A 12,875-nucleotide genomic window follows, 5' to 3' on the forward strand; every position below is an offset into this window, starting at 1 on the left:
ACGCAGAGGGTTGCCCGCTGCTGCTCAGATCCATTTCCTGCAGGACTGTACTAGGCGGGTCAGCCTCAGCTCCTTGCAGCAGGTCTTTGGGAGACACTTCTGGTTTTGCAGAACCCTGTCTACCACCTCCTGGAGGGTGACCAACATCCTTCCTTCCTCTTGAGAAAAGAATACGATGAGAAGCTGAAGGAGAGGATGTTGCATGTCAATGGCAAAAGCCCTGCGAGCCACAAGACATCAGATGGGCATAAGGAAAAGGCAGAGCTTCCCAGGAGACCTCAGACAGAGTAAGTGTGCACGAGCCCCACCGAGGCCTGGGAATAGCCCTAGAGGCCCTGGAGTCCCTGCACCGTCTTCTGGGGTTCTTTCGGCTTGTCGTCCTACCCTTCTTCTTGACACGGGAAGGAGATGGGTGCGATGTCACCCCTAGGGGCCTCTCGGCATCCCCAGGCCTTTCCAAGACACAGGTCCGGAGGGGAAGGCTGTGGGTGCAAAGGGCCAAGGGGGCTGTGTCTGATGGTGTGCGTCTGCATGGGTTGTAACAACACATCCTATAGCTAGGGGCCTGAGTGAGGCCTTGGGACAATTCTGTCCCTTCTTCCCCACCCAAACTGATGGCCTTTCTTTTGGATCCTGCAGGAAAGGGGAGAAGACGAGGCTCTTGGACAACCGTGAGAAGGCCCAGGGCATGCCGTCCACGCCAGGAAACCGCAAGCGGCCCTGCAGCTTCCAGCTGCAGAGGCCGTAGCCATCAGCACCAATACCAAAAGCTGGAGCAGGCGCCGGCACCAGTACCAGGGACACTCGAGTAGAAGCTCCCACCTCTGCTCATGGCGCTGTCCCCTTTGCAGTGTGAGAGCTGTCAGCAAGGGGTGTGAGGAGCGCCTTCCAAAGAGTGACCTGCCAAATAAAGAGTGCTGGTGCCTTCTGCCAGCTGGACTGACCACACTGCTCCCTGCATGGCCTTTATTTTTGCACAGGAAAGGAGAAGCCCTGCAACTCCCAGTACTGCTCCCGTGGTTGCGAGCCACCTCTCCTGGTGAAGGGCAGCTCACGCAGGAGGGCCTCGGGCCCTGCGGCAGAGGGCTTCTCGCACTGCTGACGAGGACCATCTGCCACCAGGGACTTGCTGCTTTGCAACAATGGCCGGGAATGTCAAGCAGGCTTCTGTCTCTGGGACACCTTCCTTGCCATCCGTTCTACCATTTGTGGGCCCACAGACCCATTCTCCTGCTTTGGGGATTCCTTTGGGGTTTTCTCCACATGCCCTCTCAGCACTTTAGACCTTCACTAGAAGTACTCTGCTGTTGGGAATTGGCATAATTGTTCGATCTAAGCTTGCTTTAAGCAACCAGGAGTAGGCCTTAGAAATCTCAGGGCCTGCTGTAGCTGAGCAAACTAAGCTGCCAGAGTAACTGTGAGAAGCTCCCACTGCAATGACTCCCACATCACCCAATTAAGGAACTCAGATAATATTGTTATCAGCAGCTGGCCTCAAGGACTAGGTCTACGTGACCGTTAAGCACAAAGGGGGTTGTTTTCCTAACTTCTAATCAAAAGGGGGGTTCTTTTCTTGCAGGTGGTATTATTTTCTTAACGGTTTGTCTGAGTGCTCTTGACCAATAATCTTGTGTGAAACACTGTCCACCCCTGTAAAATTCACTATAAAAGTTGGGCTATTCGGGCAATAAAATGGAGCAGCATGATCTGACTCAACTGGTGTCTGTCGTGCTTTCATCCGTGCTTCGCAACAAATGGCACCCGAACAGGCTGAGACCTGAACAGGACCTGAACAGGACATCGCAGCGGGACAGACATCGCACCGGAGCAGGACATCGCAGCACCGGAGCAGACATCGCAGCCGAGCACGGACATCGCAGCGGCGCCGGGGCGAACATCGCAGCGCAGCGGGACACCAGCGCAGCGGGACACCAGCGGCGCCGGCACATCCGAACGCAGGCAGAGCAGGAGACCAGCGGCGTCGGGACCAGTGCCGCAGGGGACCAGCGGCGCCGCGACATCACAGCGCCGAGACTGAGACATCGGAGCGGCGCGGGACATCGGAGTGGACATCGGAGCGGACATCGGACTGGCGCTGCACCTGACCAGACACTGAGCCGCAAACACTGTACAAAGGACTCATGGTAAGACACGGGGAAAAGAAACCGTGGGGAGCGTGGGAAAAGATCCGCGGGGAAGCGTGGGAAAAGGAATCGCGGAGGGACGTGGAAAAAGGAATTGTGGAGAGACGTGGGAAACGGAGCCGCGGAAAATGAGGGAAATTTAAGTAATCGCGGTGTGATGCGGGACATCCGAGATCGAGTTGCTACCGGAGACCAGAGGCGTCAGCGGACAACGGCAGTCGACTCTCACCGTGTGGCGAGTCGGCACAGAGCAGAGGGACGGACATCAGGACCCTGCAGCCTGTCTGACGGAACCATGGAGGCAGCGGCAGCAGCGGCTGTGCTGCTTCTCTCTAGCATTCCTTTTATAAGAGGTTTATCTTGCAATGCAAAAAAGACTATTCGTCCCCAGATCGGTGTTATAACTATGTTTCTGGATAACATTCCGTGGGGTTGCCACATTCTACAGACTATTAATGACGATTTAGCCCTATTGCAGGGCAGGAGTGCAGAGACGCAGATTACACCGCCAAATGACCACCGGCAGGCTTGTTCACAAACAGCTTCTAAGGTTGCAGCTGGCACGGCCTGCAGCCGTATAGCAGACGTTACACTCTCTTTCCTAACTAGTAATCATGTGTCTCATCCATTTGTGGTGATTGGTCAGTGGCAAAAAGAAAAGGGGGAGAGTAAGGGGCGACAAAGACAGAAACGGTACCAGGAGGATGCCACTGACAGTAACAGCACGGGTAATAGGAGTAGTATAAGTGACACAGGTGCAGGGCGGCGGCGGGCGCTGCTGTGCTGCGGGGCACTCTGCCTGCTGCTCGCCCTCGCCGGCCTGTGCACTGCTGCCGACAGTGCTAGAACAAAATGTGAAGACTGCTCAGATGGCAGTGATGAGAGTGCTTGTGTGAAGAAGATGTGTGCTGAATCTGACTTTGTGTGCAACAGTGGTCAGTGTGTGCCAAACAGATGGCAGTGTGATAGGGATCTGGACTGTGAAGATGGGTCTGACGAAAGTTCTGAGCTGTGTCATATGAGAGCATGCCGGGTAAATGAAATCAGCTGTGGTCCTCAGTCAACCCAGTGTATCCCAGTGTCCTGGAAATGTGATGGTGAAAAAGACTGTGACAGAGATCCTGATTGCAAGGATGGAAGTGATGAAATTAACTGCCCTTCTCAGACCTGCAGGCCAGACCAGTTCAGATGTGAAGATGGGAACTGTGTCCATGGGAGTAGGCAGTGCAGTGGTGTGAGAGACTGTCTGGATGGCACTGATGAAGCAAAATGTAACAATGTTATTCAGTGCTCTGGACCTGGCAAATTCAAGTGCAGAAGTGGAGAACGCGTAGATATCAATATAGTGTGTAACCAGCAAAGAGACTGCAAGGACTGGGGTGATGAGCCCCTGAAGGAATGCAACAAAAATGAATGTGACTGTCCAGCTGGGTTTGAGTTTGTAGACAAGAGAAACTGTGGAGATATTGATGAATGTCAAAACCCTGGTATCTGTAGTCAAATCTGTATCAACCTGAAAGGTGGCTACAAATGTGAATGTAGCCGTGGCTATCAGATGAATTCTGCTACAGGAACCTGGAAAGGGCCATACGGGTATAGAAATACAAATAACACCTGTGATTACAATGACGCTGCTAAGCAGGGTTTAGGCGTTTATAGCATGGAGACAAGGGGTCACAACTACAGTGTTTGGAACAATTGTACAGCTTTGGCCTTACCTCCTGATGTTTTTCTGATTTGTGGGGATAGGGCCTGGCAAGGTATTGCTGCAAATGCTATCAGATGTCCATGTTACTTAGATAAACGAGTTGTATTTGCTCCTAGCTTGTTACAGTTGTGTGAGATCACCAGACATAAATGGGCATTGCTTGCACCGGATTGCAATGATAATGTTGAATTGTGGGGGGTTGCAGCTAGAGCGGCATTGGCAATTTTAGTGCCTGGAGTGGCATCTGCGGCCGCACGTAACAACTGCTCGGCTGCGGGGATCGGCTGTGGTGTGGACGCCCCTAGGTGCACCCTGAGCGTTTTGTTCGGAGGGGACTCCACTCTCAGCTGCTCACCGCAGGAGCAGACAAAGATCTCCTGAAGCTGCAGACAAACAGTATGTTTTCAGCTGCTGGAGGGATACTAACTGGAGTGTTAATAATTGTGTGTGTTATTCTTAAATGTCCAGGTATTTTGTGTTGAAAGTATTTGTGTAAGGGTAAGGTTTTAAAACAAAGTGTTGCAAGTCATTTCACGAGGAACACAATGAGAGACAATACTTGTTTGTTTGCTTATCATTCTAAATTATATTCTTGTGGTATGATTGAGGTTGTGGTATGATTGAGAGTGAGATGTGCCAGAGGCCTCTGGGTGTGCGATTGTGCTCTGTATGTGTGATTGTGCTGTGTACTGTGTGAGTGAGAGCGCGCTTTTGCCACAGTGCAGGTTATTGCCTTAGTGCAGGTTTGCCATAGTGCAGGTTATTGCCATAGTGCAGGTGTTTGCCACAGTGCAGGTTATTGCCTTAGTGCAGGTTTGCCACAGTGCAGGTTATTGCCTTAGTGCAGGTTATTGCCATAGTGCAGGATTCCGGAATACGGCCCTAGTACAGGTTATCATTGCCATAGTGCAGGATTCCGGAATATAGCCATAGTTCAGGTTATTGTTGCCACAGTGCAGGATCCCGGGATATAGCCATAGGGCAGGCTAAAAGCATAGGAAATTGGTGCCAGCAAAAATCAGAAGAAATGGATTTATTACAGCGCTGTTAGAAAAACGGGGAGTCAGTTGTAAGCAACTAGCAGGGCTAGTTGTGATCGGTTGAGCAAAATCAAGTTTCACTAGTACGGAGTCATTGTTTGAAGTAGCCACTTGGAGAAATTTAAGGGAATGTACTGTTTAGACCTTTTCAACTCACAAATTCATTATTTTCCTGAAAGAGCACATGAGAAAGAGTCAATATGGTATCAATCGTTTCAATCAATGGTTCACTGATTTGTTTGAAACAATGCATAGATGGTTACTGGGATTAGTCAAAGGGGGATTAAGGATTCTGTTCATTGTGGTGTCAATCATCATTACACGTAGTATTGTGATAAATGTGGTTAAAGGGTTACTTGCAAAATGTTATAGGGATTTTGAAGTGGTGCCGGGAACAGGTACCCAGTGGATCACTGCAAAGTGGACTGAAGCAGTTTTAGAATCTGTACACGCTGAAGACGACCATGAAGAGGTTCCTGATAATCATTCTGACAATGACGTGGGCTGTGACACCTCAAGGACTGTCAAGAACAGCCTTTGATCACCATCAAGTGATTAGGTTTAAGTGTGTTACTATTAAGTTGTGTTACTTACTATTAAATTGTGTTACCATTAAGTGCTTACAGTAATTATAGTGTTATTAGGGTTAAGTTGTATAGTTGTGTTGATCACCATCAAGTGATTAGGTTTAAGTGTGTTACTATTAAGTTGTGTTACTTACTATTAAATTGTGTTACCATTAAGTGCTTACAGTAATTGTAGTGTTATTAGGATTAAGTTATATAGTTGCGTTATGTTATGTATTTGACATCTGCTGTAAAACCAAGTACTGCTTGTACAAAAAGAAAACGGGGGAATTGTTGGGAATTGGCATAATTGTTCGATCTAAGCTTGCTTTAAGCAACCAGGAGTAGGCCTTAGAAACCTCAGGGCCTGCTGTAGCTGAGCAAACCAAGCTGCCAGAGTAACTGTGAGAAGCTCCCACTGCAATGACTCCCACATCACCCAATTAAGGAACTCAGATAATATTGTTATCAGCAGCTGGCCTCAAGGACTAGGTCTACGTGACCGTTAAGCACAAAGGGGGTTGTTTTCCTAACTTCTAATCAAAAGGGGGGTTCTTTTCTTGCAGGTGGTGTTATTTTCTTAACGGTTTGTCTGAGTGCTCTTGACCAATAATCTTGTGTGAAACACTGTCCACCCCTGTAAAATTCACTATAAAAGTTGGGCTATTCGGGCAATAAAATGGAGCAGCATGATCTGACTCAACTGGTGTCTGTCGTGCTTTTTGTCCGTGCTTCGCAACACTCTGCTTTTCCAGGTTCAATGTGCAAAAAAAGAAAAGGTGTTTTTTTAGCCGAGACACTACTTGCTCCGCTGGCCTTTGAGCAGATTGCCTCAGACATCCACTTCGATATTGATCGAATTGGGCCTTTTCTTGAGATACGCTTTACCCACTTAATCCAAAAAAAAATCAACAAGTTTATAGTCCTCTGAATATATATATTCTTCTTGCATAGTTGGGGCTATTAGGTCATCTACATCCTGTGCCTTTGCCTGGGAGTGAGCTCCAAGCCTCAAGCTCCTTTGCTAGCTGATTACCAAACATCGTCAGGCTATTTTAAGCCCTTGAGGTAACGCTGTCCAAGACAACTGAATCTTTCTGCCATTTAACGGATTTTCTCACACAAAAGCAAATAATTTTTGACAAAAGAAGGCATCTTTCAAGCCCAACATGGTAAATCACACATGGTCAGTTTTGAATTTGGGGTAGATGTGCTCAAGGATTTCACTAGGCAGGAGAGTACTGTTGGTACCTGTATTACCTTAAAAATTGGATTGGCTGAATCACAGAATCACAGAACTGTAGGGGTTGGAAGGGACCTCGAAAGATCATCAGGTCCAACCCCCCTGCCAAAGCAGGTTCCTTAGAGCAGGCTGCCCAGGGAGGCGTCCAGACGGGCCTCAAATATCTCCAGAGAAGGAGACTCCACAACCTCCCTGGGCAGCCTGTCCCAGTGCTCCGTCACCCACCCCCGTGAAGAGGTTCTTTGGCATGTTGGTGCGGAACTTCCTGTGCTCTATCTTGTGGCCATTACTCCTTGTCCTGTCTCCACAAACCACTGAAAAGAGGTTGGCCAAATCCCTCTGTCTCCCACACCTCAGCTATTTCTACGCATTGATGAGATCCCCTCTCAGTCTTCTTTGCTCCAGGCTGAACAGACCTAGGTCTCTCAGCCTTTCCTCATAGGGAAGATAAGATAAGCTGCGTCTCTTTTACTTGGAGCTCCTTGGGCAAAACGTTATGCATGCTCCTGATTGTTTTAACAAATCTCTTCCCAATCTTATATTTAAGGAGTTGCTTTAAAAAAATCTTTCTCAGTTTGGCCAGCAGCTCCAACTACATTACCAAAATCTTTGCGATTCCGTTGTGATCTCTGGAATCGCCTTGTGAGTGTTGGGTGGAGTGGTGTTCCCGCGCTGCTGGCCCCTCCCTGCTCACAGTGGGCAGCGACGCGTCACTCGTGGTCTGGCGCTGCGCCTGCGCATGTGGCTGCTCCGGCTCTGACGCGGCTGACCTCAGCTACTGAGATGAGGCCCTGAGCAACACCATCTAGTGGGTGGCGTCCCTGCCCATGGCAGGGGGGCGGATCTAGGTGATGCTTGAGAGCCCTTCCACCCAAGCCATTCTATGATTCCTTTTTCTTGCCTAAACTAGAGGTCTTTAGGATGCTTGGACTTGCTATCAACCCCATTGGAATAAATCTCACTGCCTCTGCCTACTTCTTTTAGTAAACATGGTCAGATACTACTCCTGTTCATTAAGGCACACATGAGGGGTCCAAGAGAGTTGTCATGGAAACAAAAAAGGTGCTAACTCTTAAAACAACCTGAGTTCATGCATGAGCTCAGATTGCCAATGGGACCGCTCAGGGAACTGTCAACGATTGCATTACCCTGACCACCCCCCTCACTGAGACCCTAATCCCTCTGGAAATTATGTAAATACCAAAATCTGGTTAGCTTGGGAACTGAGAATCTGTTCCAACAAGGTCCAAAAGAACCCCTATGGAATTTTCAAATTTTGGGGCCAACTTTTAAATGCAATGAAAAAAAAAAAAATGGACCTGGCATCTGAAAACAAACAGAGGCAATTGGCTAGCCTCTTTCTAGGGCAATCGGCCCTTGATATCAGAAAGAAATTGTCTTAGGCTGCAGGATAAACTTACAACAGTCAGGAATGACGGGGACCAGGAGCATCTACCCTAGCAGGTCCACTAGTTGAAATAAAACTAGGAAACGAAGAGAGAGGCTTGAATTTTTTTGTTGGTTATGGGAGCTTCTTCCTCTGTGTTAATTAGTCTGTAAATGTAATAGGAGCAACTGGCCAACAGGAAAAGGTGGGTTTTTTTTTTGCAATACCAGAAATTTAAATTGGGAAAATTGGGGAAGAAAAGGGACTCATAGGCACTCAAGGAAAAGGGCTAATTCACCAAACTGTAGTTACTCAAATATTGCCCGCATTGAGAGGACCTAGGGAAATTGCCGTAGTACATGTCAGAGGACATCAAAAGGGAACTGGTTTCCACATAAGAGGGAATGACCTAGCAGATAAAGAAGCTAGGGAAGCAGCTCTTAGGAAGCATGACGTAGTTCTAACCCTACAGGAATCGGATAATGAAAAAGGGACACAAGAGAAAAAGTATACAGAAGCAGAAATAAAAACTATAAAGACAATAGGGGCAGAACTGAAAGAAGGAAAATGGATTCTGCCTGATGGAAGAGAAATGCTGCCAAAGGAACAAGCTAGGCATGTACTTCTACAGTTATTACTACAAACCCATTAGGGAACAACAGCATTGAGTGATCAATTTCTAAAATTTTATGGGTGTGTAGGAATACATGAGATGGCCAAACAAACTGTCCAGGAGCAAAAAACAAGCAGTAGCAGGGAAAATTCGGATTAGCAAAAGAAAACAGTGTTAGCCAGGAGGTGCTTTCACAGTGATGGCTAGCTCAGCTTTACCACACAGGTCTCTCACCCTACCCCTGCTCAAAGGAAAGTGAGGAGAAAATGTGACAAAAAAGGGTTTAGATCAGGACAGTTTACAAAGGAATAAAGAAAGGAAAAAAAATATCAGAAAACAATAACACAAATAAAAGAAGCAGGTGATGCACAATGCAGCTGGTCACCACAAGCCAACTGATGCCCACCTGGTCCCTGAGCAACAGTGACCTCTCCTGCCAACCCCCCCAGCGTTATTGTCCCACATGACACCACATGCTATGGGACATCCCTGTGGCCAGTTGGGGTCAGCTGTCCTGGCCGTGTCCCCTCCCACCTCTCTGTGCACCCCCAGCCTTCTCAGGTTCACCACGAGGAAATCATGCTTGATAAACTGCTTAAAATTGCATGATGAAAGGACTGGCTTGGAAGACAAGAAGAGGGTATTGCATATAGACAGGGGGACTGATGGCTGAAGTGCAGCCCTGCAGAAAGAGAGTTGAGTACTGAGCTGCACAACTGCTCTGCTGCTACCACGCTGCTATTAGTATTCAACAAGTGTGTAATTCAGAGCTTAACCCAGCCTCACAGAAGGAAGCGAAGTCCCAAATGTGTCCTCCTGAAAACTAACAGCCTAAACACAAGTGCAACATCAGGGGAAATTCAGAGAAGATGGGACCGGTGTTGTGAAGGACAGGGCAAACTAGAATGAACACAGCATACGGTAGGATCAAAGAAGGAAACGGTTGTTCATCCCTGGAGACATAAAAATAAGATTTCAATGGGAAGAGAAAGTAAAACAGCACAGCACAAAATAAAAAACAGCGTTATTTATTATATACCCTGCATCTTCCCTTGGAACAGCCACAGTGAGGTCCCGACTCCCCTCCCACCCCATTTTCCCTCTAACCCTTGCTGATAAGATCAGCAGATTAAGGAGATGAACAACTCTTGTCATCTTTGGTCGCTGTCTCCCAAGTGAGAAACCTGCACGCAGGCAGAGAGAGGTAAGTGTACCTCTCCGAAAAATAAATAAATAAATAAATAAAAATAATTAAAAGAAAAAAAAATGAAACAACAACAGAACAAACAAACAAACGAACAATAAAACAGCCACACTCAGTGGTATTCTACTGCAACAACACAATCTTTGTTTCTCACACTCCCCGGTCAGAAACCTGCACACAGGCAGAGACAGTCAAGTGTTTCTCTCAGAAATTGATAAATAAATTAATGAACAAAATAAAACATCCACACTCGGGCGTAAGGGACACCTGTGACAGAGAACTGGCACAGGGTGCCCAGAGAGGCTGTGGAGCCTCCCCCAACAGAGATCCTCAAAAGCAGCCTGTGCATGCTCCTCGGCAACCTGCTGTAGGTGGCCCTGCTTGAGAGGATCTAGGATTCCTCTCTGATCTATGGTTCCGTGATTCTCTTAATTTTGAAAGCAAAGAATTCACCTGAACATCAAAAGCAGCCTGAAGAAAACAGCCGTGCTCTGGAAGAACACTTTGAAGGAGCATATGCAACTAAGCTGGGCCTGACTGGCAAGGAGCCTTACTGCAGCCTCCAGCTTGTTAGGACACGGTTTGCGCAGACCCTGGCAAAACCAGGCTGTGGGTCTTGTTTTGAGCAGTGAGCTGAACAAATTCTCTACAGGCACTGCGGTGATACCTATGTTCAGCCTGCGTGGAGTTCTGAGCTCAAAGCAGCCTCACACAAGGGAGTGAAGTCCAAAATGTGTCCTCCTCACAACAGTAATTGCAATTAATTACTTAATTAGTAATTGGACGTGGGGGTGCTGGAAAGGTGGAGGCAGTATATCAAAGAAAACGGTGCGCTGGAGTAACAGGAGCATATGGTAACAAGCTGAGGTGAGAGATGGAGGCAGAGGTGTCTGCACCGCCCCCTCAGGGGCCTCCCTCTGCACCCCTGCCCATGCTGAGGCAAGATGTGGGTGGCCTGTGAGGTGTCATCCCATTGTGACGCGTTCGATGATGTCATGGGGCTCGGCTATAAATACCGGCCCTGCCGTGCCTGGCCACACTCCCCAGCAAGGCCTGGGAAGTGTTGGAGCTGCTCTCGCCAGCGCTACTCTGCTCCACAGGAGCTGCTCTGCCGGCAGCAGAAGGCGAGGGGAGCCTGTGGTAGAGAACGCTGGTTGGGAAGTGTTGAGGAAAAGGAGGAGGAGCCAAGGGAGTTTTGTAGCACGAAGAGCACGTCTTTCCCAGCTTCTGTAAGGCTAGGGTAAAGATGAAGCACTACCTGCTGTTCAACCCCTTGAAGCCTGAGGACCTTTCATTAATTAAGGAGCTCACCAGGAAAGGTAAGGCCCTGGGGGGCCCTTGTGGAAGCGCTGTTGTTGCAAAGATGGACATGAGCTGTGGAAAGCTTGCGGCTGGGGCTGCCGGGGGAAGGTCTTCTGAAGGGTCCTGGCGTCTGCAAGGAGAGCCCTGAGTGCATCCAATGTGCTTCCCAAAGCGCATCTAATGCCTCCCCTCCCTCCCCAGGCCATTCCTGGGCACAGCGTGGGCTTCTTGCAAGCTGGGCAAGGTTCAGGAGCTGTGCAGCAGCTTGCCCCAGCGGTGCGAGTGCTGGTTGAGGGCAAGGCAGAGCTTGATCACACACCACTGTCACCTCTGTGGCTGTGGGGGTTCAGACTTCACGGGCATTGCCAACTCACAGCATCTTGGGATCTGTCGTTTGCTTTCCAGAAATCGCCCAAGTGTGGAATAGTACATGCAGATACATCAGAAGGCAACTGTTGCAGAAGAAGGTGAGCCTTACATCCTGCCCCTGGCCCATCTTGCCCCTTTGGACCTGGGCCACACAGCACCATCTTCAGGGCCAGCAAGTCACCCAGCACCCTTCCAGCTCTGCCCAGCACTGCCATTGGTCCCTCTTCTTGCTTGCGTTTTCAGGCGGTGAATATTGGAATCGGGACATTTGCCGTTGTGTCAGCGAAGACCACTGGTGCGGATGGCAGGGCTATGGTTGTTCGCAAACCCATATTCAAGCCCTGCAGGTTTATGAAGATGTTTTACAAGCTCAAGTGTGCTGAGAGCAGAATTCCTAGTAAGAAGATTTTTGCTTTGCTTTCCCTCTGCAGCCCTTGCCTTTCGCTCCATGCAGTCGTCCTTGTGCCACGGCAGAGCAAAGTCTCTTGCACCATGGAGAGGCTGAGTGTGGGTGCACATACAGCATCCCAGAACATGCCCCTGCCCTGGGAGTCAGCCCCGTCTGCAGCTCATCCCACCCTCTAGCAGGATGCTCGTAGCAGGTGGCAGAGCTTCCCTTGGCCTTCTGTTCCCCATCTGCTGTGCTCTGGAGATGTGGCCAAAGCTGGCAAGGACCTTCCCCGTGGCACAGCATCGCGCGAGGGCTGGGTGCTGCACACACTTCGTCTGTGAGTTTGCTGAACTGAGTGAGGACTGACATTGTTCCTTCATGGTTGTTTTCTAGTCGAGACCCTAATTGATCCGCTGGACTTTGAGAAAATTGCCGCAGCCATCTACTTCCGACCACAAATAGTAGAGCAGTGCATCCACGAGACCCTGCTTCTCTACGCTGGTGGCCTCTTGGACAAACACGATGTGGAATTCTTCTTCAAGGGCATTGGCATTCTTACTGTGCGAAGAAGAGTGGTCACCATGAACTATTACACCGAGTTCCTGATGGAAGTGGATGACACACGCAATATGCGTGAAGCTCTACTCACGGTGAGCGGATCATGTCTCCAGGGCAGCTTGCAGCTCTGGCAATGCTGTCAAAGCTCTCTCAAACTGCTTTCTCCTTGCCTGCCTCACCATTGGGTGAGACAGGCTTGAGGAGCTACACAAACTGTCGGTAGCACCTTGGCCTGTTTGTGTTGGGGGCTAATGACACCAAAGGACAAAGTGGGGCAAGGATTTTGGAGAGCTAGCCACGTTCCTGAGCAGTGGGAACGTTTGCTACCTTTGGGAGCAAGGAGCACATAT

General features: G+C 49.0%; 2 long non-coding RNA genes across 2 annotated transcripts in view; both read left to right on the top strand.

Annotated features, from left to right (window-relative positions):
• The window catches only part of LOC311426575, a 33,507-nt gene extending 31,953 nt beyond the window's left edge, over positions 1-1,554 (top strand). The window contains exon 3 of the long non-coding RNA XR_014686872.1: positions 1,359-1,554. This is a non-coding gene — a long non-coding RNA (uncharacterized lncRNA). The remainder of the gene's footprint in view (positions 1-1,358) is intronic.
• Positions 1,555-4,074: 2,520 nt separating this feature from the next.
• LOC311427324 overlaps positions 4,075-12,875 on the top strand; it is a 52,585-nt gene continuing 43,784 nt past the window's right edge. The window contains exons 1-2 of the long non-coding RNA XR_014687297.1: positions 4,075-4,611; positions 4,648-5,802. This is a non-coding gene — a long non-coding RNA (uncharacterized lncRNA). The remainder of the gene's footprint in view (positions 4,612-4,647; positions 5,803-12,875) is intronic.

The sequence above is a fragment of the Aythya ferina genome (assembly GCF_964211825.1).
Source record: "Aythya ferina genome assembly, chromosome: Z".
Taxonomy (NCBI): Eukaryota; Metazoa; Chordata; class Aves; order Anseriformes; family Anatidae; genus Aythya; species Aythya ferina.